This window comes from Cryptomeria japonica, chromosome 3 (genome assembly GCF_030272615.1).
Source record: "Cryptomeria japonica chromosome 3, Sugi_1.0, whole genome shotgun sequence".
In the NCBI taxonomy this organism is placed as follows: Eukaryota; Viridiplantae; Streptophyta; class Pinopsida; order Cupressales; family Cupressaceae; genus Cryptomeria; species Cryptomeria japonica.
The window spans coordinates 49,413,078-49,439,980 of NC_081407.1; the positions used below are offsets into that span (position 1 = coordinate 49,413,078).

At 36.2% G+C, this 26,903-nt stretch overlaps 1 pseudogene; it reads left to right on the plus strand.

The window, feature by feature from the left end:
- The window catches only part of LOC131033032 (truncated transcription factor CAULIFLOWER A-like), a 173,116-nt pseudogene that overhangs the window by 52,206 nt on the left and 94,007 nt on the right, over window positions 1-26,903 (plus strand).

Sequence of the window (26,903 nt, forward strand, 5' to 3'; positions counted from 1 at the left end):
GGCCCTCAAGAAACTGTTGCATAGGGAGAGGAGTCGGGAACCCTGGAGTTCAATGGGATGAGAGGGAGGAAATAGGCGGACTTTAGATTTCAAGGAGATGAGATACCTCTTCCAAAAAAGGGAAAGGGTAGATTGGTTCCCCGAATTTCAAAATTTGGAAAGGAAGGGAAGACCGAGTTTTGGGGTTTGGGTAGACAAGATGTTTGTTCCCAAAAGGGAAGGGGTGGACCGGTTCCTTAAATCGTGAAATCCTGAAAGGAAGGGAAGGTCGGATTTTAGGGTTCGGGGAGACAAGATATGTCTTCCCAGAAAGGGAAGGGTTAGACAATTCCCTGAATCCCAAAATCCAGAAAGGAAGCGAAATATGAGATACCTCTTCCCAAAAAGGGAAGGGGAAGACCGGTTCCACACGAATCCTAAAATCTGGAAAGGAAAGGAAGGTTGGGTTTTGAGGTTTGGGGAGACGTGATACCTCTTCCCAAGAAAGGAAGGGGTAGACTGGTTCCCTGAATCCAAAAATCTGGAAAGGGAAGTATTAGTTCTGGGGTTCGAGGATACGAGATATCTCTTCCCAAAAAGAGAAGGGGTAGACCGGTTCCCCAAATCACAAAATCCAGAATTCCTAAGAAGGAAAAGAGAAGGAGAAAGGACCAAAGGACTCCAAGGTGCAAAGGAAAGATGCAAGGGTTCACCTCATGACAAGAAAACACTTAAACATTTTCTTGATTTCTTGACTTGGGATTTGATCAACTGGGATAGCAGTGGTCCATGGAACATAGATCTCTGATTGATTCTTATTGATGGACCAAAAGTGTCATAAAATGACAACATATACATTACCCATATATTATGTTTTTTAGGGAGGTATAATTATAATTGGACCATAGTACCAAGGTCTTCAAGTATATTTTCAGTATAGATGTCTAGATAGACTTTGATCAAGATAATGGATGTACATGAACTTGGAAGCATGGATTAGGTTATATACATTGATAGATGAAGGTCTACTTGTAATGTGTTTACCCTACTTTAACATATAGTTTGTTGGATGTGTTAGTGATGAATGTGATTAATATTCTACTTATGTGAAGTATATGATAGATACATAGTCTTCATAGGGAGAAGATGAACTTTATTTTCTCTTAAAATTGAAACATAACATTTAGAGGATGTACTTTATTTCAGTTTTTAATCTTTAATCCGTGGGCATGATGGAGGATGAAGGTGTTGTAGTCAAGATGGTGATCACTTAATGGATGTTATAGATACTCTTTTAAAAAAACAAAAAAAAACAGGGGTAAACGCTTTTGACTAGGAGCTATGAACCAGTGTGCCACAAACGGGGGACCTCATCCCCACACTTCACTTGTTCAAATCTGCAAGCACAATGGCCCAACGAAGGCACAAGGCCTTGCGAGCACAAAGGCCCCGCAGGGATTTGAACCATTGTGGCCGCTTCACCAACGAAGTGTTTTAACCGCGGCACTACATGTCCGAAGACTGTTATAGATACTCTTTTAATCCTATGGGCATAGAGGAATTTGTTGGCACAAAATAGTTAAATCATTGGTGGATAGTTGATCTTTTTTAGAGCCCCTAGGCTTTTACAATATGAATATCAAGTGGGAGAATATTAGGATTAGGTGTGCTATTCACCTTGTATATCCTAAGATTTAATGTAGCTTATTACTTCTAGATAAGAAATTATGTATGTATCTTCAATGACCATGGAATGGGCATTATGAGACACCCATGTGAGGGTGGGGACATATGTCATTATTTTATTATTCTCTTAGGACATACAAATATTATTGTAACGAGGCATTGAGGTGGTTATATGGCCGACTTGAAGAATATTCTATTATTATAGAGTGTAAGATGTAGTTATTGCTTAATGGGGAACACTGGAACACTTGAGAGTTAGATATGTCAGTTTGAGTGGTGAAAATCAAAGAGGCTGGTGTAAGAGTTATTTTCTATTCCAAGATGGCTCTATGTTGGTGATCATGAGAAGTTATACCATGGTATTTTGGGATCCTTAATTCTATATATCAGACACATGGGATTAATGATGTAAGGAATGAATTTTTATAGGCTTATGCAATTAGATTTCTATTAAAAAAAATAAAATTGATTGAATTGAAGTATTGCATGGAGAATCTTTGTGAATGTATTACCCCTATGATTCATTTGACAATACATTAAGTTGAGTTGTGCTTTCTAGTCTGTTTTTTTCGAGAGTTTTTAAATAGTATATCTTGTATTTTTATGATAAGTTATTTTCTCCTCTCTAATTTATTATTTTCTAAATATTATTTACATACAAAAAGATACTAAAATTTATATAATATTACTTTACAAGATTACAATGAAAATATCTACATATTTAATAAATAAACTTTGTCATAAATTTATTTACTAAAAAAATATGAACACTTTTTGTAGCGATATTTAAAAATAAAATTTTTTTAATCAAAAATTTTATGAATTGGTTTCCTCAAGAAATGAAATCAATTAATTGTAAGTTGCTTGATTTCGTAATGATTATATTAGAGATTCTCCTATTCTAATTTTGTAATTTATTTTATACTGTAAAGCACTTTTAAGACCATAATTTCAAAAGACTACTTTCTAAATCAATAATATTAATTTGTAAGAAGTCTTCGCAATCGATAAATATTAATCTCTTTTTCCATTTGCCTTAAACATTAGCAATAATGCATGATCTAACATTCCTATCTATAAATTGGGTTCTCATTTAGTACATGATATCTTATCTTCCATTTTTTGAAACTTTTTAGAAGTAATTTTTTTATATATGTTAAACTTTTCTAATTGGTATCTTTCTTAAGTTTTGTATTAAAAAAATAAAAATGAATTGATAAATATAATAGCAATTAACATGCGTTGATTCTTTAGAAAATTTATATATGTTATACAGCTTCAATGATGTTATAATTCTTTGATAAAGCATGAACTTTCTAATTGTTATTTTCTTTTACATATTATATTTAAATAAAATTATGAATTGATAAATTTGATATCAATTAAAATATGTTAATTTGTTAAAATATTTTTTTTATTCCATACAGTTTTAATGATTGAAATATTTTTTAAATAAAGCATGAACAGGATAATTGGAAAGTATAAAAAAAATTGTGCTTCTATAGGGCATCACATACAACTACAAGAACATTTAGAGGTATAGTTCATACCTTATTTATCAAATTCATTTGATTTAATCATATCAGAAATAATGATAGAAAGATGATATTTCTATTATTTAATTTAGTTTTTAGTCAAATTATAAATCATTATGGAGTTAGCTTTTAGTGTTATCATATTTTTTTTAACTATTTTAAAGAACTATTAATAATTAGAAATTAAAAGATAAATTTCTTAGCTAATGATAATTTAAATAGATGGTTGTTATATATTATTTGACAAATGAATAAAAATAATAATACTTATAAAATGCATCTATCGTGAAATAATAGATAAAAAATTTGTAAGGGAAAATAAAAAGACCATAACATTTGTTCAATTATTCCAACACTTGAAAATTAACCATAACCAACAAACCTATTTCCTCTCCCAAATCCATTTACATAAATCTATCATTCTCTATCCTAATTTAATCTAGTGGCAACAATGAAATGAAATAATAGTTGGATGAGGAGTTTAAAAAATCTCAAAGGTAATGAACCAATCTTACCATTTTTATTAAAACATGAGTTGATACTCTAACTGACCTATTTATTAGCAATTGCATAAATTAGTGTAATGTACTATCACCCATGTTTCTTTATCTATTCTAATTGTTATATCCTCATTATACTAATCTTCTTGAGAGTGTTTCTTAGAGCGTATCTCTTGTATACTTGAACTTCCCTATTGATGTTAAGTATTGTGATTTATTCCTATAAGATAGCATTGTGGAGATATTGAGTATATAATTTATGGTGATTGGTTCCTATAGAGTGCCACAAAGAGTCACATCTATGTCATAGCATGAAAAGAAGCGTTTTACCACCGTTTTGTTAATGGCTCTGGAACATATACCATTATTTTTTATTTATTTAATCTAAATTAATGGACATAGTGACCATTAAACACTTAGTAATCGTAGCGTAGTAAATTGTATCCCTTTATAATTTCACATTCTATTCGGACCCCTGAGTAATCGTAGCATAGTAAATTGTATCCCTTTATAATTTCACATTCTATTCGGACCCCTGCTTTAGTATGTCTTTTTTCTAGTTTATTTTAATCCTATTTGGGTCCTATCCTACCCTATAATTTAATTGTTAATCCCACAATTTAACTTTAATCAAATATTTAAATTAGGACAAGGTAAAATATAATCAACCTTGACACTTGTGACTCCCTTTCAAAGGCCCTAATTTGGTTGGACCAAGGCACCAAATAATTGCGGCCCACAAAACTTTTTTTAAATTATAGTTATTCCTAGTTTCAGCCTTCAAAATTTGAACTCTTGTCTCATTTTTGTACTCAACTATTTTATGTCGGCTTAAATTAAAAAAATACCATTTGAACCCTATATAAAGCACATCTTCTATTATTCATAAATTTAAGTTTTTAAGGGCAAGCATTCTCCAATTCAATTTGATCAAGAGCATTAAAGAAACAACAAACTACAAGTATTGAATTTTCAAGTATGATTTCATGTTTGATGATATTTTATCATCATCTTATTGCATCAACACTTGAAGGACTTGTCTAAAGAGTATTCCATCATCATTTTTATGTGAAACTCCATAAGAGGGTTTCATACCTAAGGTATAATAATTTCATTTCAACATTTCCATTACTATCCTTTTGACGATAAACACTATTTTTACATCATCATAGATTTTCTTAGGTGGGAACACAAACACGAGGTTTGACTTAGGTAAGCCCCTACATAACATAACACTTTGTTGGCATATTGGCATAATTGATGGAGATAATGATGTACCGGTAAAGGATCTTGATGATATATCGATGGACTGTTGGTGATGATATATTGATGGACTGTTGGTGATGATATAATTGTGATATGATGATCTATGATCAGTTATTTGTGTTGTATTGATGCCAACCATGTTTGTTTATGTTTGGTATATCATCTAAGTTATCTAAGTTTAATTATAGATTTTCTTAGGTGGGAACACAAACACGAGGTTTGACTTAGGTAAGCCCCTACATAACATAGCACTTCTCCCATGTTTTCTTGTGTGCAGGTTCAGATTTGACAACAAAGAGTGTTACAGGAGTGTAGAGAAAACAACGACGACCAGTTGTAGATTTTTAATAGGAAAAAACGCTAGGACTAGGGCATCCAATACCCGGGTCTGACACTTTTGGTTGGATTTTTTGGAGATGGGTCTACATGACCTCCTGATTGTATTTCTACTTCATTATGTCGATTTAGACACCCTCAAGACTAGGATGCCAAGAACTCGTGTTCGACACTTTTAGGCCTTGTTGGTATATCTAGGTTCCTTTATGAGTCCTGTTTTAAGATTTGGCCTATTGTGGTTGTTTCCTATTTTGTAATTTATTGACATTATTATTGAAAGTAATCATTTTCTTATTATTAAATCTAGAGCTTAAACACACACTTCACAATTTAAAATACATTGCAACAAAGTAACAAAATGTAAGTTTCTAGTGTCCTTTCAAGACTGAATTTAGTCCTATTCATGTTCCAATGATATGCAATGGAAATTTGAGGTCTTAGTTTGCATCCATAGAATTCATTCATAAAATATATTGCTTATGCATTTACATTGGTTAATTAATCACAAAATTGCTATATCAAATTGCTTAAGCAATTGGTTAATTAACAGTGTTCCACGGAAACACGTTCCCCCCCCAAGGCCCAACTCCCCTCGTCCCCGAAACATTTTCCCTTTATCCCCACGTCCCCGTCCCCAATGACCGTGGAACAATATTAATTAATGACATCATTGCATATTATAGCTTTATTAATCACATCATTGTTATCTCAGATCACTTAATTAATTAAATGCATATATTTCAGTGATGAAACTAATTTTTTTTCTTTAAAAATATCTTTTTGTTCTTAATTAGTTGATTGAATTATGCTCACAATTAATTTTTTTTATGGATGTGATAGTTTCTTAACCACTCTTATGACACTCCACTCATGAAATTCCTACTACCCATAAGTACCTTTTGGAGAAAGATAATGATAACACAAACACCTTTCTTAATGCTCTCTCTTCTAGAGATGAAGCATTGATGAATCATGCTTGTACCTCTCCGAAAATTTTGTCCTATTCTTGAGGATATTTCAACAAAAAAAGATGATATCATTAACAATCCCCCTAATGATGCTTTACCTTATATTCAGAGTAATGATCTCTCTTCTACGGATGAAGCATTGATGGATCATGCTTGTCCCTTTTTCAACATTTATCCTAATCATGAGGATATTTTGGTCCAAGAGGATGATATCACTAGAGCTCTTGTCAATGATCTCCCTTCTAGAGATGAAGTATTGGTGAATAAAGATTCTAGTCAAGGTCTAATGTACAAAATTTATATTTTCCAACCACAAGTTAAAACTGTTATTACTGTTAGAGGAATCCAAATCCCAAAAAATAAATTAAATTAGTGATTGTTGTCAAAGGTATTAAAGATTGACCTAGATCTCTAGGTTACTACTTAAACTATATGAAATAATTTACTCAAAGTAGTATACTTAATCAATAAATGTGAGAACAACCTCATTATCATTAAATTGCTCACACATATAACACTTGTAACAATAAACAAGATTCAATGGTTCTTCCTACTTCCTAATAGAAAAATTGAAGAGGAATTTTTCTTCTCTTCTAGAGAAGACAAACACCAGAACTGGTTTGAAAGGGAGTTTTCATGGTGCAAGCAATAGTGGAGTAAATCCAAAACAGGAAACAGAGTGTAGATGTAGGTCCGAGAATTGGTCTGGATGACCAAATCAACATAGATAAGAACGTAGAGAATGTTGCAAAAGTTTTTCAAGAAAAGACAAAGGAGAAGGACAAGACAAAAGAGAAGAAGACAGAGGAGAAGGAGAAGATATAAGAGAACGAGAGTAGTCTAGAGAAGGAGAAGGGAACAAAGGAAGAGAGAAGAATTATGTCTGGTGGATAATTTTTTATTGACCCTCTAGAGATTGTATATCAGAGTTGTTATAGTTATAATTGAAGTTTTCTCCAGTGGTTACTGTTGAGGTACTTCAAGTAACTATATGCCATAGCCAAATGGACCTTAACTGGTTGTGACCCCTTCACATGTTACCTGATGTTATACATCACACAACACAAAAGAATTTTATCATGTCCCAGGTAGGGTGCACAAAATTAATTAATGATACAGTGAAGTGTCTTCATGAGAAACCTATGGAGGTTATGATAGATGAGTCTCTAAGTGATGTGGAGAAGTGGAGGTGCTTCTTAATGGTTTATATGATCATGCTTCTGACCTAGAAGCAATAATTTTGAAAGATGTGGAGAAGAGAGTAGAGGAGAAGAGGGTAAAGGAGTTAGTGGATAGGTGTATAGATGTAGACACCCAACTGAAGAATAGCATAAGTGTATTTGAAAGGGCTGTTGATGATGTAATGGTTGTTTACTCGCTTTGTCATCAGTGGGCAAAATCCACTACTGAGATTAAAAGTCAAATGGAAATTGTAGAAGCACAAATTATATAGCTTTCTGGATCAATAGATTTGAACAGGGATGCAGATAGTAATGGCAAAGCTCAGTTGGAGAATTCATATTTAAAACTGAATTTATTAAATAATTAGAGTGAGGAGATCAAGAAATAATTTGGTTTTTTGAAAGATGTGGTTGATCTAAAGCTCACAAAAATGGTAAAGTTGTTTGAAGTCTCTCAGAAATTAGAGAGGTCTACAAAGGTTTCAATTAGCTACAAAGAGGAAGAGGATCTTCTGTTGAACATTGAGTGTCTGTGTATATTGTTAGCCTCTGTGGGAGAAGAATGGAAGTCTACATGGATACAACTTAAGATTTTTCATAAAGGTATCATGCCTCCAGCTTTGCAAGGTGTTTAAGATCTTGTTGACAAGACAATTTTACTCGTGTATAGATGCAGATAAATGGATGGTGTTTGGAGTATAGTTTTGGCTTTCAGTTGCATTTAATTTTTGAGGAGTTTCTATAGATAGGGCGAGTAATGTTGAAGTGTTGTAGATTGAGTTTGTGTTGTGTTGAGGAGACACCCTTTGTCCTTGATGTCAAAGGGGGACAAAATTCATTATAGAGTGAGTTTAGATTTGGCACAAGTGTTCCCATCAATGATAAAGGGGGAGATTGTTGCAAATATGGATTTGTGTTGTCAATAATGTCAAACTTGTTGATATCTTTGCATCAAACTTGTTGATACATTTGGTCTAGATACATATTCACTTAGTGCAGTAATAGAGGATTGATTCAATTCTCATGTAAAACTTCATTTTGGATGATTCATACGATATATCTAGCTGTGTTGTGGCTTTTTCAGAGCTTTGGAGAAGATATCAGTGGTCCATAGTTGGTATTGGCTAAGTGTGACTATTTCGGTGAACAGTCTATCAAAGTATGATCAATTTTTGGTTTGTATTGTGATGCATTGCCTCATCAGTTGTTGTGGTTGTAATATGATGTTCTTTGATGTAAATGCTTTATATATCTTAGTGTAATGGTGTGGAAAAATTAGGATTTCACTGATTAAGATAATAAAATAACTAATCTTACCTATGTGACCAATACATTGAAAGAGGGGTGAATCCAATAGATCTAACCACAATCCAAATATGAAAAGGCCTGAAATTAGATTAGATTCCTTGTTTTTTAGTTTTCCACCCTCTTTCTAGTTGAAATTTGGATGTGAATTGTGAAATTAGGGCAAGACAAGGGATCATTGATATGAAATAGTAAAAGCAGACTACTACAGGTGTCCAATAGAGCCATAGACAGGGATTTGGGTAAAAGAAGAGATTCAGAAATTGTTCTCCAAAGTTGAGGCTGATTTTTCTAGACTTGGTAGTAGAGATTCACCTTGGTCCTTCGAATTTCACTTTGTTGAAAGCTGAACCTCTTCATCATTGTCAACTCAGTCAAAATCTCTGATTATAGCTCTTGATTCAATTCCTTATACATAGTAAGAGAGAAGAAAGGGTTGTGGATAGGGGTTTGCCTTGGGTCAAACCCCAATTTAGAAATTAACTTTTAATTGAATATTATAAATACTAAAGTAAATGCTAGGAGATATACCTCAGATCTGCATTGGTTGATAAAAAGATTGATGATGGAATGCTCTTTAAATGTAATAAGATAATTTGAATGCAATGGCATGAGAAACACATGATGATGAAAGAGCTAATCAAACACACATGCTTGCATGAAGATTAATATAACTTTTCTCCATAATGCATGAAGGATTAAATGCCGCCTTGAATGCCTAAAAATGCTTGACGGATGCACGAATATTATGGATAGATAGTGGATGGAGTCTTAGATCTAAAATGTATTGATCTAGGATGTATTTATATAGGTTTTGCTAGGTAAATTACCAATTTGGCTGAGCTCTAACGATCAAGTGTAGCTACGGTGACCAAAATCCATCGGGGAGGGAGAGAGCCCACTCAGATTCAAATTGGGTCGGGGGACCAAGGTGGTTTGGGGTGCCCTATTCTAGGACCAAGGTGCCTCGTGTTGTGGTCTTTCAAAAATAGGACTAGCAAATCAAAAGAAAGGGCAAGGCAACTCCAAGATGGGGCTCTCTTAGCGGTGTCAAGTGGGGATATTAGAGTTGGAGTAAAGAGGACCAAATTTGACCTAGGGAGAGTGGAGATAGGACACGCTAAGGTAGGAGCACAGACATGAGGTGTGAATTGTATCGGTTACAATTTACAATGTTACATTTAGCCCCTACTTTAACAGGAGTATGAGCCTATGTAAGTACTCAGAAAAAAAAGTATAAAGATGAGAGAGACAAGAAACTAGGAGCGAAATCAGAAGGAGATAAGACATCACTAATTTTGAAGAACCAAGCCCCTAATATTAGGATCTTAACTCACATAATCACATGTAAGGACACAAAAAACAAGACAAAGACAAAAAGTCAAACAAAGAAAAAAGACACATGAAAAAGCTATGCTAAAAACAAAAAGCTTCAAGACAACGAATTGAGGAGACCTCGATAATCAAATGTCTTAGCCATTAATATCATTCTTAGAATGCTATCACAAGAACACAAGTGGTCACATGGAAAGAGGAAGAGCATGTATCAAGTGATGAACCATGATCTACAAATAGAAAAGCTATAAGCTCATGGGGAGGAGAAAAGAGATAACATGGATTCTACAAGCTAGCAAGCTATGTTATGCTAGGTGATCCATGAGAAGAAGAGCAAAAGAGGTCATGGAATCGACAAGATAGCAAGTTGTGTTATGCTAGGTGACCCATGGGAACACGAATACTCATTGGACAACAAGTTGTGCTATGTTGTGTGATTCTTGTAAAGAAGGAGAGTCAGAATAGTCTAGCAAGTTGCCTTATGCTAGTTCCACTCATCCTGAAAGAGGAAGAGCTGAAAGGTCTAGCAAGCTGTGTTGTGCTAGTCAACTCACCTTGTTGCTTATGTTGTTTGGTTTTAGGAGTGAAGAATCTCGTCTAAGAGTTTGGTTTGGTTTCGAGCATGCAACAACCTGTATAAGACATGTAATTGAAAAATAAACATTTCTTGTTTCGGGAACATGTTGTTTAGTAGTTAGGTTTGGTTTTGAGAATGTATACCTTGTATAATATATACAAAAGAGTTGTGTGTGGTTTCGAGAATGAATCATCACGTCTAAGAGTTGGGTCTAGTTTCGAGAATGTATGCCATGTATAAGACATGCAAAATAAACAAATATAGTACATAGAGGTATGTTGATGTCTTAAGGAAGCTAGAAACGAGGATATACACTTTCGACAACAAGGAGATATCCTTTAACCAATAATGTACATAAATTCAAGCTAAAGAGGTATGACTCTTACAAGAAAGGAAAAGATAGTTGTAAAAGAGATAGCTTGTGTAATGGTGTACATTTGAAATTATGGTTTTAACAAATTTACTAATTTTGTGTGTGTGGGTCTCCTTTCTTTCTTATTGAAAATTGGATGATAATTGTGAAATTTGGGTAAAAGTATGAATAACTGAAGTCAAGTATTGAAAACAAACTACTACAAATATCCCATGGAGCCAGAAAATGACATCTAGGAAAAAAAAGATATTTAGAACCTATTCCTAGAAGTCCGACCTGATTTTTCAGGACCAAGCAGTACAAATTTGCCCTGGTCCTTTGAATTTTCCTCCGTCAAAAGATGAATCTATTCATCACTATTGACTCCATCAAAATTTTAGAGTACAACTTTTGAGCTTGTTCCTACACATAGAAAGAAAGGAAATAGGGTTGTGGATAAGGGTTTGCCTTAGGTCAAACCCCAATTTTGTAATTAACCTTGAATGAAATAATGCAAATACTAAAATAAATGCTAAGGAGATATACCTTAGAGCTACAATTGTTTATGATAATGCAATGTTCTTTGAATGTAATCACAAATGTTGAATTTAATTGCATGACAAACACATGAACGGGAAAAACCATAATAACACCTACATGCTTGCATGAAGATTGATGTCTTTGCTCTACAATTCTTGAAGGATGAAATACAACCTTGAATCTCTGAAAATGCTTGATGATGAATGCTTCACGCTTGCACGAATAATGCAATACGTATAATAATGGTTGCATGAATCAGGGGTTGGAAAAGGAGCAAAAACAGACCTAGAGAGGTGATGGAAATAGGACACGCTAAAATAGGAGCACAAACATGAGGTGTAAGTTGGAACAATTATAATTTATGATGCTACATCTTGCAACAAGTGTAAAGGGAATCCTTTGGAAGAGAAGGGGGAAGAGATCTTTGCTCAAAAGACATCTACCTCCTAGAGGAGATTTTGAACAGAAATAACATCATTGACCAAAACGAAAGAGAACAAGAATTCATACCTTGCTCCTATTGCTAGGTAAAAGGGATTCTTGATGAAGGATAACACACTTTTGACCTAAAGTGAGGGGTTTGATTATAGGAGACATACATCACCAAGTCAAGAAGAGGTTGTACACAAGGATATACACCTCTTGCATAAGAGGGAACCCTTGAGTAAAGAAACAATTTCACACAAAGAATAACATCACATCATAAGCAAACGTTGCACAACAAAAGAAAAGAGGATCCTTAGAAAGGATAGGGTAAATTAATGCCCCCCAAGCTTAGGGACAAAGAGAAGGATTACTCAACCTCTAAAGAGTGATTATACATAAAAGATGTAGCACTTCAAGTAAAGAAAAGATACTAAACTAGGAGGAAACATGCACTCACATGAGAGAAGATTCAATGCAAAATACAACTCAAAAGAAAAGACAATCTTCGAAAGGAGAGAGGATTGAATATACTATCCTTGCCCCCCAAGCGAGGAGACAAGGAAGAATTATGTTGCTTCCCAAGTATAATTTGAAAATGAAGATGTATCACCACACATGACAAAAAGACCCCAATAAGGTTAAACTACTAGTGCCATAGGGTGAGGAGCAACATAATAGAGTGAACAGAGTGCTAAGGCACTACCTCTTCACCAGTAAAAACTTGAAGATCAGTTGTAAGAGCTACAAGAGATCGATCATATTGGTCTTGAACAAATTTTTTAAAAGCTTTACAATTTTAAAGAGAATGAGAATAACAACGATGAAAAAGATAATACGCGTCAACTTTTTTAATTTTTATTGTTGTATCTTATGATAGGAAAAACAACATTCTTATCATACTTCAATCTTTAAAAGATTCTTGTATCTATCTTGTCTTGATTGTCAATAGGGGTAGGTCTTATCTCCTAAGATGGAGGACAAGGCGTGCTAGAAGGAGAAGAATTGTTTTCTATTATTTTGAGAGTTCCATTATCAATGATTCCTTGTTTTGCATTTTGAAAATAGGACATTCATTTATATGAGGATCATTAGTTTGATGATATGTGCATAAAAGATTATTTGAGAAAAAAGCACATTTAGATGTACTATTGAGTTTAAGTTTTACAAAATACTTCTTAAGCCTTTGAAATTTAAGGATATCATCCATAGGTGAATGTTGAGTATGTCCTAGAATTTCTATACTGGCTTGTGAAGGAAATTTTATAGGGAGTTTGATTCCTTGTTCATATTTTCCAAGTCCTTGTCCACTATAACTTTGTTTTAAGATTATATTATAACCACTCCTATAAGAATTTTTCAATTGTGAAGAAGGATAATTATCATGAATTTCTTTAAAATTGGTGTAAGGACACATAGAGGAGTCAAAGGGTCAAATGGATAAGTAGATGAGGAAGGGATATCCTTTGCAGGGGGACTCTCATTTCTATCATCATTCATGTCCTCTTTGATAGGTTGGGAAGTGGGGTCCTTATTATCTAAAGCTTCATCTTCGCTTAATGTTATGTGTGGCGATAGATTATGAATAAAATCCATAACATCATTTTTCGTACAAATATGTTGATAATTAAGATAAGTTCTGGGAGAATAAGAATGATCTAGAGAGATTGATAACTAATATTTTGATCTTGCCCCCTTGCACTAGAGTATGCGCATGAGAAGAAGATGGTTACATATTGCTCTTCAATGCTTGCTCTCCATTAGAGAGATCATTGATAGGAGTATTGACTCTTTCCTCATTCACATGAGAGTACTATGAATGAAAAGAAGTAATGTAGAAATAAAGAAACCATTATCCAACACATGATTTTGATACATGTAACTAAGCAATAATGTAATCATATATGAAATAGAAAACCCATCATATTTAGTAGATTCCATAAACAAAACACCCCAAATCATATGTGAAAATCAAAATTAATGCAATGTAAGAAGCATCAAGTTCACCAAAATGTAATGGTGTGGAAAACTTAGGTTTTTACTAATTAAGATAATAAGACCATAAATATTACTTATGGGACCAATCCATTGAAATAGGGGTAAATCCAATAGATCTAGCCACAATCCAAATAGGAAAAAGGCTGAAATTATGATTAGATTCACTAGTTTTTAGTTTGCCACCCTCTTCCTAGTTGAAATTAGGGCAAGACAAGGGATAATTGAGATGAAATAGTAAAAACAGACTGCTACGGGTATCCAACAAAGACACATATAAAGATCTGGGCAAAAGAAGAGATTCAAAATCTACTCCCAAAAGTTCGGGCTGATTTTTCGAGACCAGGTAGTAGTGATTTGTCCATGTCCTCTAATTTTGTCTTTGTCGAAAGATGAACCTAATCGTCATTCTCAACTCTATTAGAATCTTTGAGTACAACTCCCGAGTCAATTCCTTTCACACAAAAAGAGAGAAGAAAGTGTTGTGGATAGGGGTTTGTATTTGGTCAAACCCCGGTTTAGGAATTAACGTTGAATTGAATAATGTAAATACTGAAGTAAATGCGAGGAAATATACCTCAGACCTACAATGCTTGACAAAAAGGTTGATGAGGCAATTCTCTTTAAATGTAATCATAATGTTGAATGTAATGGCATGAAAAACACATGAACATGAAAGACATAATCAAAGATACATGCTTGCATGAAGATTAATATAACTTTGCTCCATAATGCTTGAAAGATAAAATGTTGCCTTGAATGTGTAAAAATGCTTGAAGGATGCACGATTATTATGGATAGATAGTGGATGGAGTCTTAGATCTAAAATGAAATGATAGGATGTCTTTATATATGGTTCCCTAGGTAAATCATCAATTAGGTCGATCTCCAATGGTTAAGTTTAGCCACAGGGACCACAATCCATTGGAGAGGGAGAGAGTCCACCCAGATTCAAATTGGGTCTTATTTAAGGGGGACCAGGGTGGTTTGGGGTGCCCTAATATAGTACTAGGGCGCCCCACTCCTTGGTCCTCAAAAGATAGGACCAACAAATTAGAAAATGGGTGAAGGCAGTTCTAGGATGGGGTCCACTCAACGGTATCAATAGGTGACATCAAAGTTGGAGTAAAGAGGATCAAAACACATCTAGGTGGAATGGAGACAAGACAAGCTAAGGTAGGAGCACAAACATGACATGTGAATTTTACCAGTTATAATTTATGATGCTACCCTTAGTTTCTAGGTTTTCAGTTGATCTACAGTTGAATTTATGTTGGTCTGTGTATTGACATGTGCAGTGCTAGAGTGATAATTTGTAGGAATGCATTGCATTCCTCTACCTTCAGTAATGTTGATGGTGCAGTTGGATAATTTTTCTATGTTGGTGTCTGATGATTCTATGTGGTGCATCGACAAGTGTTTTTTGGGATCCACGTCATATTTGTGTTAGTTTGGTCAGTGGGCACTAGCCATTTTATTTCTTGGAGCCAACCTATGAAGTTTTGGTCTATGTGGATGCATAGAGAACAATAGACATTGATTTGGGATGGATAGAAAGGTGTGTCAACATGATGTGATGGTTCACATACCTCGTTCTACCTTTCGCATTGCCTCGAAGATTATTTTTGGGCCGCATTTTTTATTTACACGTTACATCAAATTAGGTCGACCTAATTGATGTTATTTTGATTGCGAATGGTATATAAACGATGAAATCATTTTGAAGGATGATGAACAAATTTTATGTGGTATGATTGAGTAATATTGTGTAACCGCAAATGTGCACAAAGGCAACTGAGTAGTAGTGAAAGTAGTTTTAGATGTGTATTAATAGTGGACTGTAATCAACGTATCAGAAGATGCAACTCTCAACAATTCAATCATATTGATAATCTATTCTTAGATGCCTTGTATCTTGCTCTAAAGAAGTGAACTTTAATGTTTGCAAGTCTTCATTGTATCTTGCCCTAAGATTGTGCGTCTCAATAATGCAAATCCCTTGTATCTTGCCCTGAGGTTGTGCGCCTCAGTTTTGTAAGTCCATATCAAGAGCTATGAGCTTCCTTGGCCTTGAGCCTAAAACAATTGTAACCTGTTTTTCATATATTGGGATAGTTCTCACTATGGTTTTGAGCTTCCTTGGCCTTGAGCCTAAAACAATTGTAACCTGTTTTTCATATATTGGGATAGTTCTCACTATGGTTTTTCCCTCATTGGGTTTTCCATGTAAAATCTTGGTGTTTATGTGTGACTGCTATTGTGTTTTCCAGTTCTTTGCTTTTGCACTTTTGATAAATAATGAATGATAATTGATTGGTTAAATTGGTTAAGTTTTAATATATGTTGATTCACCGTCCCCCTTCTGAACATCTAAAAGTGTTCAACAATATCAAGTTGTTACTTAAGATCATTGTGGATATCTCTCTCATTCAACCCAATTCTCTTTCTATTCAAAGCTTTGATAATATTGGTAGATAGTCATTAGATACAATTATATTACCTATTATGATAGGACATCAATTTACTAACACCTATCTATTTCATGTTTGGTAGACTTAACTACAATATTCTTTTAGATAGACTATGTATTAATGATATGCGAGAAATCTCATCTACTGCTCACTGTGTAGTAAAATTTATACATGGTAATAAGCTATACACAATAAAAGAGGACAAAAATCCATATAGTGTTGTCCAAACAAATTTAGGATCTATATGTTGCCTTGACATTATGATTTTGTCTATAACTAAAGAAGACAGTCCATCTCCTATTGATGATGTTTTCTCAAAGGATGATTGAGGTTTATTAGACATAACACCTTACTTTATGGCAGAATACAAAATCATTGAACTTACATCTAAAGTCTCGAAGGAGCATTGTGTTTCATTTATTCAAGATACTTCTAAATCTCTTTCGACTACTTCAAACACATTGCTTGATGATGATTGGGGCTCTTAGGACTTCATCTTGCATGGACCTATTGAATCTAAGAATGAACCTCGTCATTCTGACATCTCAACACCCAATAAGGATCCTACATTTGATTTTGTAACACATTATGGGGTTGGTTTTTAAATCATTTTAAAATTTGACTGCAATAAATATGGGCTAAGTTGTATGTAACAAAGCAGCGAGCTCCTGTATCTACATATTCCCCTCTATTGCCTAGTGTCTTTATGTCTTATTCTTATGAGTGGTCAAACCTCTCTCCTCAAGAGAAAGGATTACTTCCCTCTCTTCACCTTCCATCTAAACAAGAGACTATTTTCATGAGACTTTTTATATCTAACATGCTTACTCATCTTCCTCCAAAATGAAAGAAAAATCATAAAATTAATCAAATAAATCTTCTCTTTTGTGCATATCATCAATTGAATGGCTATTCCACTAGTTAATGTCAAGCCTTGGAAAGTAAAATATAACAACTTATCAAATTCGGTATCATTAAAATGATAAGTGACAATGAGTTGCACCTTGATATTGTCCCTTCTACATAACACTTCTTTCTATTATTTTTCTCCACATTGTAACATTCATAGCTCTATATGGGGGCTCATTATCATTCATGGTGGTACAATATCAGATGCAACCATTATTTTTTCAAGGTAAGCAACATTACAGTTTCTAGTGTGCTTATCGTCACTTGCACACTAGGGGAAATGGACAACTTGTTTTGAGGCATGCATCCATGTTTGAGGATTCCCTCTCCTTTTGTTGGGAGTTGTGCATCCTTTCTTAAGGATCTTCTCTTCCTCTCTTGTGTGCATCCTTATTTGAAGGTTTCCTTCCTTTTGTGGAGGTTGGTATCCTTAGACAAGGTTCCTCTTCTCTCTTTGCCACTTTGATAGCTATATATCCATGATAGTGATCTCTTGAGCCTTGTTGCAAGTTTTTTCCTTTATAATGATCTCTTTTTTTCATGAAGATTTGCATCACCTATAAGGATATTCTTCCTAGCTTCGAACACATATTTTTGAAAAGGATATGTCCTTGGTGTTGAAGGTCTTATCTTTGATACATGTTGACCTATGTTCCATAAATCAACATATAAATATGTTGACATCATAAGGGGGCATATGATCCTCTACACCTTGATCTCATTGATTTATCCTAGAAGTTATGGTGTTGTGTTGCATAACAGCCCATGAGGTTTGGTTATCAATTTTTGCATTGGTTATTTACTTTTGTCTTTGTTCCTATGAAAATACACACCCTTTTGCCTCTATTCTTGCAAAAACATACACTCTCTTGATATATGGAACACTTAGTATAGCATCGCTTACTAGTTATGGTTGTTGCTATTTATGCTTCCTAAGGTGTTGATCTCCTAGTATAGTGTGGCTTGCTAGTGTGATCATTTTATTGCAATATGTGGATCACCCAACATAACCCAGCTTGTTGGCCAATACAATTCATGCTTGAAAAATCTCCACATGCTTCCAAAATTAGGTCTGGCTTGAGTTCTTCCAAGATGCTCCTATGTCAAACCGTTGGGGTTATTTGAAAGGTGTGCCTTGCATGTTGCCAGTTCTGCTCCAAAGTACCTCAATTCATTCTTAGAGACTCAAGTTGCATGTTCCACCAATTTATTCTTCTATTTGGCCAGATATTCCTTGTATTATTTGTTCTAGACTTTATGTTGGTGTAGTTATCCAGGTTTTTTTTAATTTATTCTAGTGATATTTGTGGTAGTTGTGCTACAAATATAATTTTATGTTGTCATTGATGTCACACTTGTCCATATGTGCACTGGTTGGTCCGGATACGGTCTGATACAGTGTGGCACCACAAGCTGGTGGTTCTACTGGTGAAGGTGAATTACAAACTATATTCTCATTCAGTATTCATACATTTCATTTTGTCTAGTGAAAATTTCAGAACTATAGTGAGAAGTCTTTTGGTCCGGTGATGTCATCTTGTTGGTACCGGTGTATAACCTGCATAGTCTGATATAGTACAGTGATTGTTGGTTAAAGTTGAAAGAGTACAGATATATATAACTGTAGCGTCATGTTGTTCGTATTTTTTTATCCAAAAAAATAGACAACCCCTTTAAATTTTTTGTTGAAAAATAAATTTTTTTACTCTAAGGCATGCTTCTTGAGACAAAACTTTCACTTTTGGTTAAATTGAACTGATCTTTGGTCCATCCTCGATCCGCGTTTCAAATTTCATCATGTTTCGAGTTCGTTTGCTATGTCTTTCCTTCAATTTCAGGTTTTTTCTTTTTGGCTGCAGGTGGGAATTTTTCCCTTTATTGCAGGTTTGGAGTTTTCTTCTATTTTTGTGTTGTAGGAAAATTTTAAAACAATGACAAGTGCATTTTATTAAAAACTTGTAACTTACTTTTATTCCCCCTTGCTTTTCATTTCTTTTAAGTTGTTGTAGAAACTTTTTGGACAAATTGCAAGTGAATTTAAAATTACAAGTTTAGTGAGAACTCGTAAGTTCTCATAAAAGTTCCTACTTTGTGCTTTTTAGTTGTAATAGGGGTTTTATTTCCCTATTACAAGTCTTTTTGAGTTTTTAAAGTCTTTTTATGTTTTATGTTTACTTGTAATGGGAATTTTATTTCCCTATTACAAGTTTTTAAGTTTTTATTTCTTTAGTTGTTGGCCCTAGGTTTTATTTCCCCATTGCAAGTCGAAATGCTTTTTATTTTTATGCTCTCTCTCTAAAAACCCGAATTTGACTTAGAAGTGAAAAAGTGAAGTTTTTAGAACTTGTAAAGGGGATTTGAAAACCCGATTACATCTTTGAAGAATATTTTTCACTTGTATTTGCATCTCAGGGGGAGTAGTCAGCTGTGTGGTTCAGTGGATTTATGATTTTTCTGTGATGTTCATGTCAGATTTCGGGCATTCATGTCAAAGGGGGAGAGATATATGTGAAAATCAGAGCTCAACAAAACATCAGTCAAGGGGAGAGATTAGAGCTTAATAGAGATATCATTCACAGGGGGAGTTTGTTAACTTCATTGTTATATCATCTTTTCGGAGATTGTTGACTGTCTTCCTTTGGGGGAGACTTGTTTGGCATTTCTTGGAACTTGGATATTTTTCACATCTAGCGTTGCCATCAATGCCAAATGGGAGATTGTTGGCAATTGGAGGAATTGATTATTTGTTGCATTGATGTTTTGTCATTGATGGCAACACCGACTGTTTTGGTTGTTTACCGGCTTCTGGTAGAGTGGTTGGTTTATGATATTGATCTGGTATGCTCCGGTATGATTTGGCTCATGGATTTGGTTTAGATATATCATTCATGCTATTCGGATGGGTATCACGATCAGTTGGTTCAAGATTTAAGGACTCAGGAGCTATCATTTGTTCTCGTAAGCCTTTTGGTCACCGGTAAGGGTTCTGTCGGCAGAGCTTTATTGAAGACCTTTTGATGCACACGATAAGTGGTGTTGGCATGACTTCTAGATGGGTTTTGGGATACTGTTGATTATCTTGTTTGTGTTCCTGTTGATCGGTGGTGTTGGATTTGGGTCCAGACCTAATGCTATCTTATTCGGTTAGGTTATGGATCGGTTTATGTAACGTGTTGGTGGATGATCCCGATGCGTTACCTGTTGGGTTTATTGATTGGATTATGTTGTTTCGGTCTCAGGTCAACTTGGTTGATCATTAGTTTGCGGGTTTAAGTTATGAATTTATTGTATTCTCTTTTAGGTGATCGACCTAATTGTTTAGGTCCCGAGTTGGTATAAATGTGATGTAAGATCTCTTTGTAGATCATGGGTATATTTATGAGATTATCTGTGTACAAATAAAGTTGTAATCATATGCAGGGGTTTTTGGTTGATCATAAGTGATCGAATTGGGTTGATGAAAGAGGTTTAATACCTCTGGTACTAAGCTTAACCGGAATTGTACTTAGGCATAGGAGATGCTATTCTTGCAGTTCTTTCTTCTTCCGGTTTGTAGTTTGGATTTATTTTGTAGTCAGTGAGGCTCCTTTTGTGATGAGCAGTGTGCTCTAGGCTATTGGCCTTCCTGCATGTGCAGGCCCCTCTTATTGTAATCACATACTTACTGTAGAAGTATTATCTGACTATGTGTAGGCTTTCCATCGTGGTTTTTCCCTTTACTAGGTTTTCCACGTACAAATCTTGGTGTTATCTTTTGTGGATGGTTGGTAAATGTTTTGTGGTTTATATTTGTGCTTAGCTGTTATATCTGCTATTCTGGAATTTGGTTTATGTATTCTGGTAACAAGGTTTTAATGCTTAAAGTTCTATAATATGTTGACAACTAATTCGACCCCTCCCCCACCCCCCTCTCAGTTATCCTCCGGATATCTGAGATGTCTAACAATTGCATGCTTTCAATTCAAGTTCAATTCAATAAACTTTCAAGGTTGATTCTAAAATTGGGGTTTGACTTAGGCAAACCCCTTTCTTCCCAACATTTTCTCTATTTTTTGCTATTCGGGAACAGGTGGCGCACCTACGAAAATTGGTATAGATTAATCAAGTGGAGATCTACAGTCTGCTATTTATCAAAGTAGAAAATATTGGGAGCAAGCTGAGCACAACACCCCAGTCCCAGGAGTAGGCCAATCTGGGCACCCCAGTCCTTCCATTTCTTCCTCAAATTTGGACTATAGGCTAGTTACAATTTGTTCTGTCGTCTCCTCTTCTAAAATTGGTTCCCCAATTTACTGTCTTTTTGTGCATTCCAAAAGCAATCAATTTTAGCCGATTTGATCCTAGTTCATTTGATTCTCATTTATAAATTACAGTCATTTTCAAGTACCCCATAGTGAAGGATCATTGCATCCACTTTATCATTGAGCCTTATTGAGCTTAGTGGACCATCTTCCTTCCAATGTAAGGTAGGGTATTGAAATAGATTTCTTGTTTGCATAAACTTGGGAATCCTATCTCCCCCACCATCACAAGAACTTACTTGAAGGCATTCTAAATAGCATAACTTATTATTTTATGATATTTATGAAGTCTTGTTGGTGATCTTCATAGTTTGGAGTCGTGTCCTAGAGATGTGTGATTGGTCCAATGAACAATTTGCTTGTTTTCCCTTTTTGTGTCAGATGGGTATCAAATATTTATGTAGTTGACGTATATTGGCTGTGAATTCATATTCTTCATATTTTAGATATTCAAATGTTGTACAGTGGAAGACATGTTAGTTTGTTATAGATAACACACTAACAATAAGGTGGTATAGAAGGCTTTCTAATTTGCTTTGTGGTGGAACTATGACAGATGATTATATTGTGAGAGCATGGTGTTGGTAGATAAAATATCTTATCAAATTTCAGCTTTTAGGTGCTCAATTGATATAGAATTGCTGTTAAATATGTTAGAGGTGCGGTTGACGCAGTTGCAGTGTAGTGGTGTGGAGGATTGTGTTGCATACCTTGGCTTGTAGTTAGTTGTGTTGCAGATGGTTGATTAAGGTTCCTGTTATCACAAAAGCTTGCACTCTTGCTGAGCTATCAACCCAACAACCTTGTGAAACATAGAAATAACACCGAAGTGTGGAACCTTGCGCAAGGGGGTTGAATCTCTGGAGAAGGCCGAATTCCTTCTCAATCCAGGTGCAGGTGTTGAACCAACTCAACACTTCAAAACTAACTCCTAGGCCTATCCTAACAAATTGTAGAGGTAAAGGGAAGGGAGAAATGCTTGAAATAAAAAGAGGTGATGCACCAAGAAGAGATTGTTCCTCTCCCTACCCTAAATGACACAAAAAAATCAAATGAAACACCTAGGAGATGCACAAACCCCAGTTGTATGAGTGACCCGAATGCATGTACGAAGGCTAGAATTCATTGAATGCCAAGAGGGGAGAAGGTTTCCCACAAGTCACACTCAGAAATAAATTTAAAACAGCATATATGAGAGAAGAACCACAAAACATACACCTATGATGAAGGTAAGGAAACATACACAACATACATAAGTTGAAAGTAGGCAAGTATGGTGATTTCAATTAATTATAAGGCCAATGGCCAAACTTACAGTTGCACAAATGCAAGATAAATACAAGAGAAGTGGGAGAGCATGGAATATCTCAAGCCAGTAGGGAAAGAACCCTTTACAGTTAGGCTTAATAGCCTTTATATAGAAAAATGGTTGCAAGAGTGATCATGACGCTTGTGTGTCAGTTTGGGAGTGCAGGGAAGTGCATGCACTTGACTTCTGTACATGCAAGCAACCTAGCCATACCCTGAAAAGGCAACCCTGAGAAGGGTGGATTGACTGACCTTCCAAAGTCAAAGCATGCAGACATGACATAAGTCACCACAACAAACATGGCCCCGTACCTTCCTTGATGGAAATCCTGCCAAAAACATTAAATGCACCCGTATGACTCCACAAAAGAAAGTGCATAAGTCACCAAAATTGTTGGAGCATTTAAAGCCTTGAGTGTCGATCACGCCATCTGGAAGTATCACTAGCTAGAAGGAGTTTGGAAGACTTCGGAGACCTGGCTCACAGAAGTTGGGAAGACTTAGGAACTTGGGAACCTGGGGGTTCCGGAGTTCCGGTGTTGAAGACTAGGAACTTGGGAACCTGGGGGTTCCAGAGTTCCGAGGTAGAATAACTAGGAACTTGGGAACCTGGGGGTTCCGGAGTTCCGAGGTAGAATAACTAGGAACCTGGGAACCTGGGGGTTCCGGAGTTTCGGGGTAGAAGAACTAGGAACTTGGGAAGCTGGGGGTTCCGGAGTTGAAGACTATTAACTTGGGAACCTGGGGGTTCCAGAGTTTTGTGGTTGAAGAACTTAGGAACTTGGGAAGCTGGGGGTTTCGGAGTAGAAGAACTAGGAACTTGGGAACTTGGGGGTTTCGGAGTTCTAGGGTTGAAGACTAGTAACTTGGGAACTTGGGGGTTTCGGAGTTCTAGGGTTGAAGAACTTAGGAACTTGGGAACCTGGGGGTTTCGAAGTTCCGAGGTTGAAGAACTTAGGAACTTGGGAACCTGGGGGTTCTGGAGTTCTAGAGGAGAAGAACTAGGAACTTGGGAACCTGGGGGTTTCGAAGTTCCAGGGTAGAAGAACTAGGAACTTGGGAACTTGGGGGTTCCGGAGTTCCGGAGTAGAAGAACCAGGTACTTGGGAACCTGGGGGTTCCAGAGTTTCGGGGTTGAAGAACTAGGAACTTGGGAAGCTGGGGCTTCTGGAGTTGAAGACTAGGAACTTCTTTCTGACAAGACAACACTTCACACTTCATAATCCCATTGATTTTCTTCTTGATCAACTGGGGTAGCATTGGTCGATGAAACATATCTCTGATCGGTTCTCACTGATGGACAAAGGATGTCATAAAATGATAATATTTTTGTCGACCTCTGCGCGATGCTTGCCCGCTAAGCATATAGATCAGTCGCATGTGTAACCCATTGGGCACAGACTCACAACTGCAAGAAAGAAGAAAACTCTCTCCTCTGTAACCTGCAAAAGATCAAGATCAGCCATTCTAAAGGGGAACAACCTGGGCTCGTGCACTTCTTGAAAAACAAGAAACCGAACTAATACTTACATTGTTATAATGAGAGGTAACTGATGCTTTTGCCTCTGTCAAAGAGGAACCTTTTGAAGGAGTTGATCCCCCTCATACCATTATTATGGTTGAAATCTCTTGTATGCATGCATTAGATCACACATACTACTCATGTGGTGAAAGAACACTTCACCATTTACCTTGCCATCGTAGGAAAGCCATAGAAAATAACCACTTGAGACATCCGGGGATGCATGAAGCATACACATAGTAGTAAGGGGGGAGTTTTTAGGAGTCGGCTAGCATCAAAAGAACTACTCCATGCAAAAGAGAAGGCATCTCTTTTATTAAAGGGGGCATCATTTTTTCCACAATAGATGACCTCCTCTTGGCATGAGTTGAAACCAAAAGAAAAGGCCTCGAACTCACATGGTGATAAAAAGTATACAATATCTTTGTCTTGGCTAGCACAAGGGGGCTTTTCAGACACATCAAATTTGAAACTTTGAAGCTCAGTTATACTGTCAAGTTGAGCAACCAAAAGACTGTCAGCATGACCAACATGTTGTTGCTCAACGTCATCAAACTTGGCATGTTGGTCCCAAGTGAAACATTCAAGCTCAGGCACATCATCCCTAATGCTAAAAGAAACATCTTAACCTTGAATGAAGACCTCATATTCAACATCATCATTTTCAGGGACAGGGGAGAACCAACATACATCATAATCACATGTGCTGATATCCAACTCATCAGCACAAATCTCAAGTTTATGAGATACCTCAAAAGAAGAACTAAAATCTTTAGATTGTCTCTTTGTTTTTGTTTCCTCCTTGTGGCAACAGAATGCAACAACCTCAGGTTCATGGCATGATCCATCTTCCATGCAATCTATAGTAAAAACATTACCCCTTGTACCGTCCTCAACACTAGCATGTTGCTACAGAGCTACCATCGGGGGAGGTGTAGACATATCCTTCTCATGATCAATAAAAAAAGGAAGATTGTCAAATGAGAGGACAGTGTCCTCCTCTTTACCTTCACACTCCTCTTGTTCAATGACCTGTTGTTGAAACTCATTATTCTCAATATCCTCCTGCAGCATTGCCGATTCCTCATCCTTTAGAGCATATGAAGACTCACCAATGGTTGATTGAACCCCTTCGTCATGGTTAGGATGGGAACCATCTGTCCTTCATACAACAGGCCCGCCCTTAAAAAGAGAGATAGCATTAGGAAAGGGCCTAGGTGATGGGGTGTATTGCAAAAGGAACAGAGTAGAAGGCTCTTTTATAACAACAACTGGAGCTCCCTTGAAACCTGGAACTTTAAAACTAAGGGGGGTAGTTGAAGGCCTGGGAGGTCTTCCCTTCCTGAAGCTTGGGATTTGAAACTTAGGAACCCCAAGGGCAGAAATCTCCTCTTGTATGAGCCACATCTCTATGGCCGCTAGTTGCTCAATTTCTTTCTTCCTAGCAGAGGCAAGCTGCCTTGCAAGGAACTCCTCATGTTGTCTTTGGGCTCCCATTTGTTGTTGTTGAAGCTGAGCCTGATAAGCAAGCTGATCCTACAGTAAATCCCAATCCTCTTGTCCCTTCAACTCCTCCAGCTGCTTGGTGAAATCAAGAAACACACTTTTGATTTCTGCAATTTGCCTTTTTTCATCATCTTGGGGCTAGTTAGGCTGCCAAGAAGGTTGAGCAGGGGTGGGTGGGCGGCAACCATTAGGAAAGTACCCACCTATTGCTAAAGTGAAGTTATTTGGCATGAAACTAGGAGCAGTCCTAGTTCGGCCCTGTTGGTAAGGAGGGGAAAAATGGTTGGGATTCTCACAGAATGGGGGTGAATAGAAGTTACACCCATGATATGAACTCATTTTAAAGCATTTAAAAGAGATTGAGATTTTTTAACAAAATGCTTAAAAGAGCAGATGGACCCTGTCAACCAGAGATTGATAACATACAACAGATTCACCAAATGATTGCAGAGTTGCCAGGTGCTTGAAATGTGTTGCCTCCAAAGGCTTGAGAACTGAAGAACACACGAAACCTTCAGTTGGCTTGGGCTTAGGATTGCATGACTTCGGAACCTCGGGGTTCCAAGGTTTAGGATTTAGGCACTTCGGAACCTGGGGGTTCTAGAGTATCGGAGTTGGGAATCCCGAGGTCCCAGAGTTAGGAACTTCGTATGAACAAGAATTGGACTTGTTGAGTAGAGTCGCCAAGTGCTAGAGAGATGACTGCCTCTAAAGGCTAAAACACTAAAAATTAACACTTAATCCTTACCATGTATGTCAAACTAAGTCCCACTGAGCGTGCCAAAAACTGTTATCACAAAATCTTGCACCCTTGTTGAGCTATCAACTCAATAACCTTGTGAAATATGGAAACAACCCCGAAGTATGGAACATTGTGCAAGGGGGTTGAATCTCCGGAGAAGGCCGAC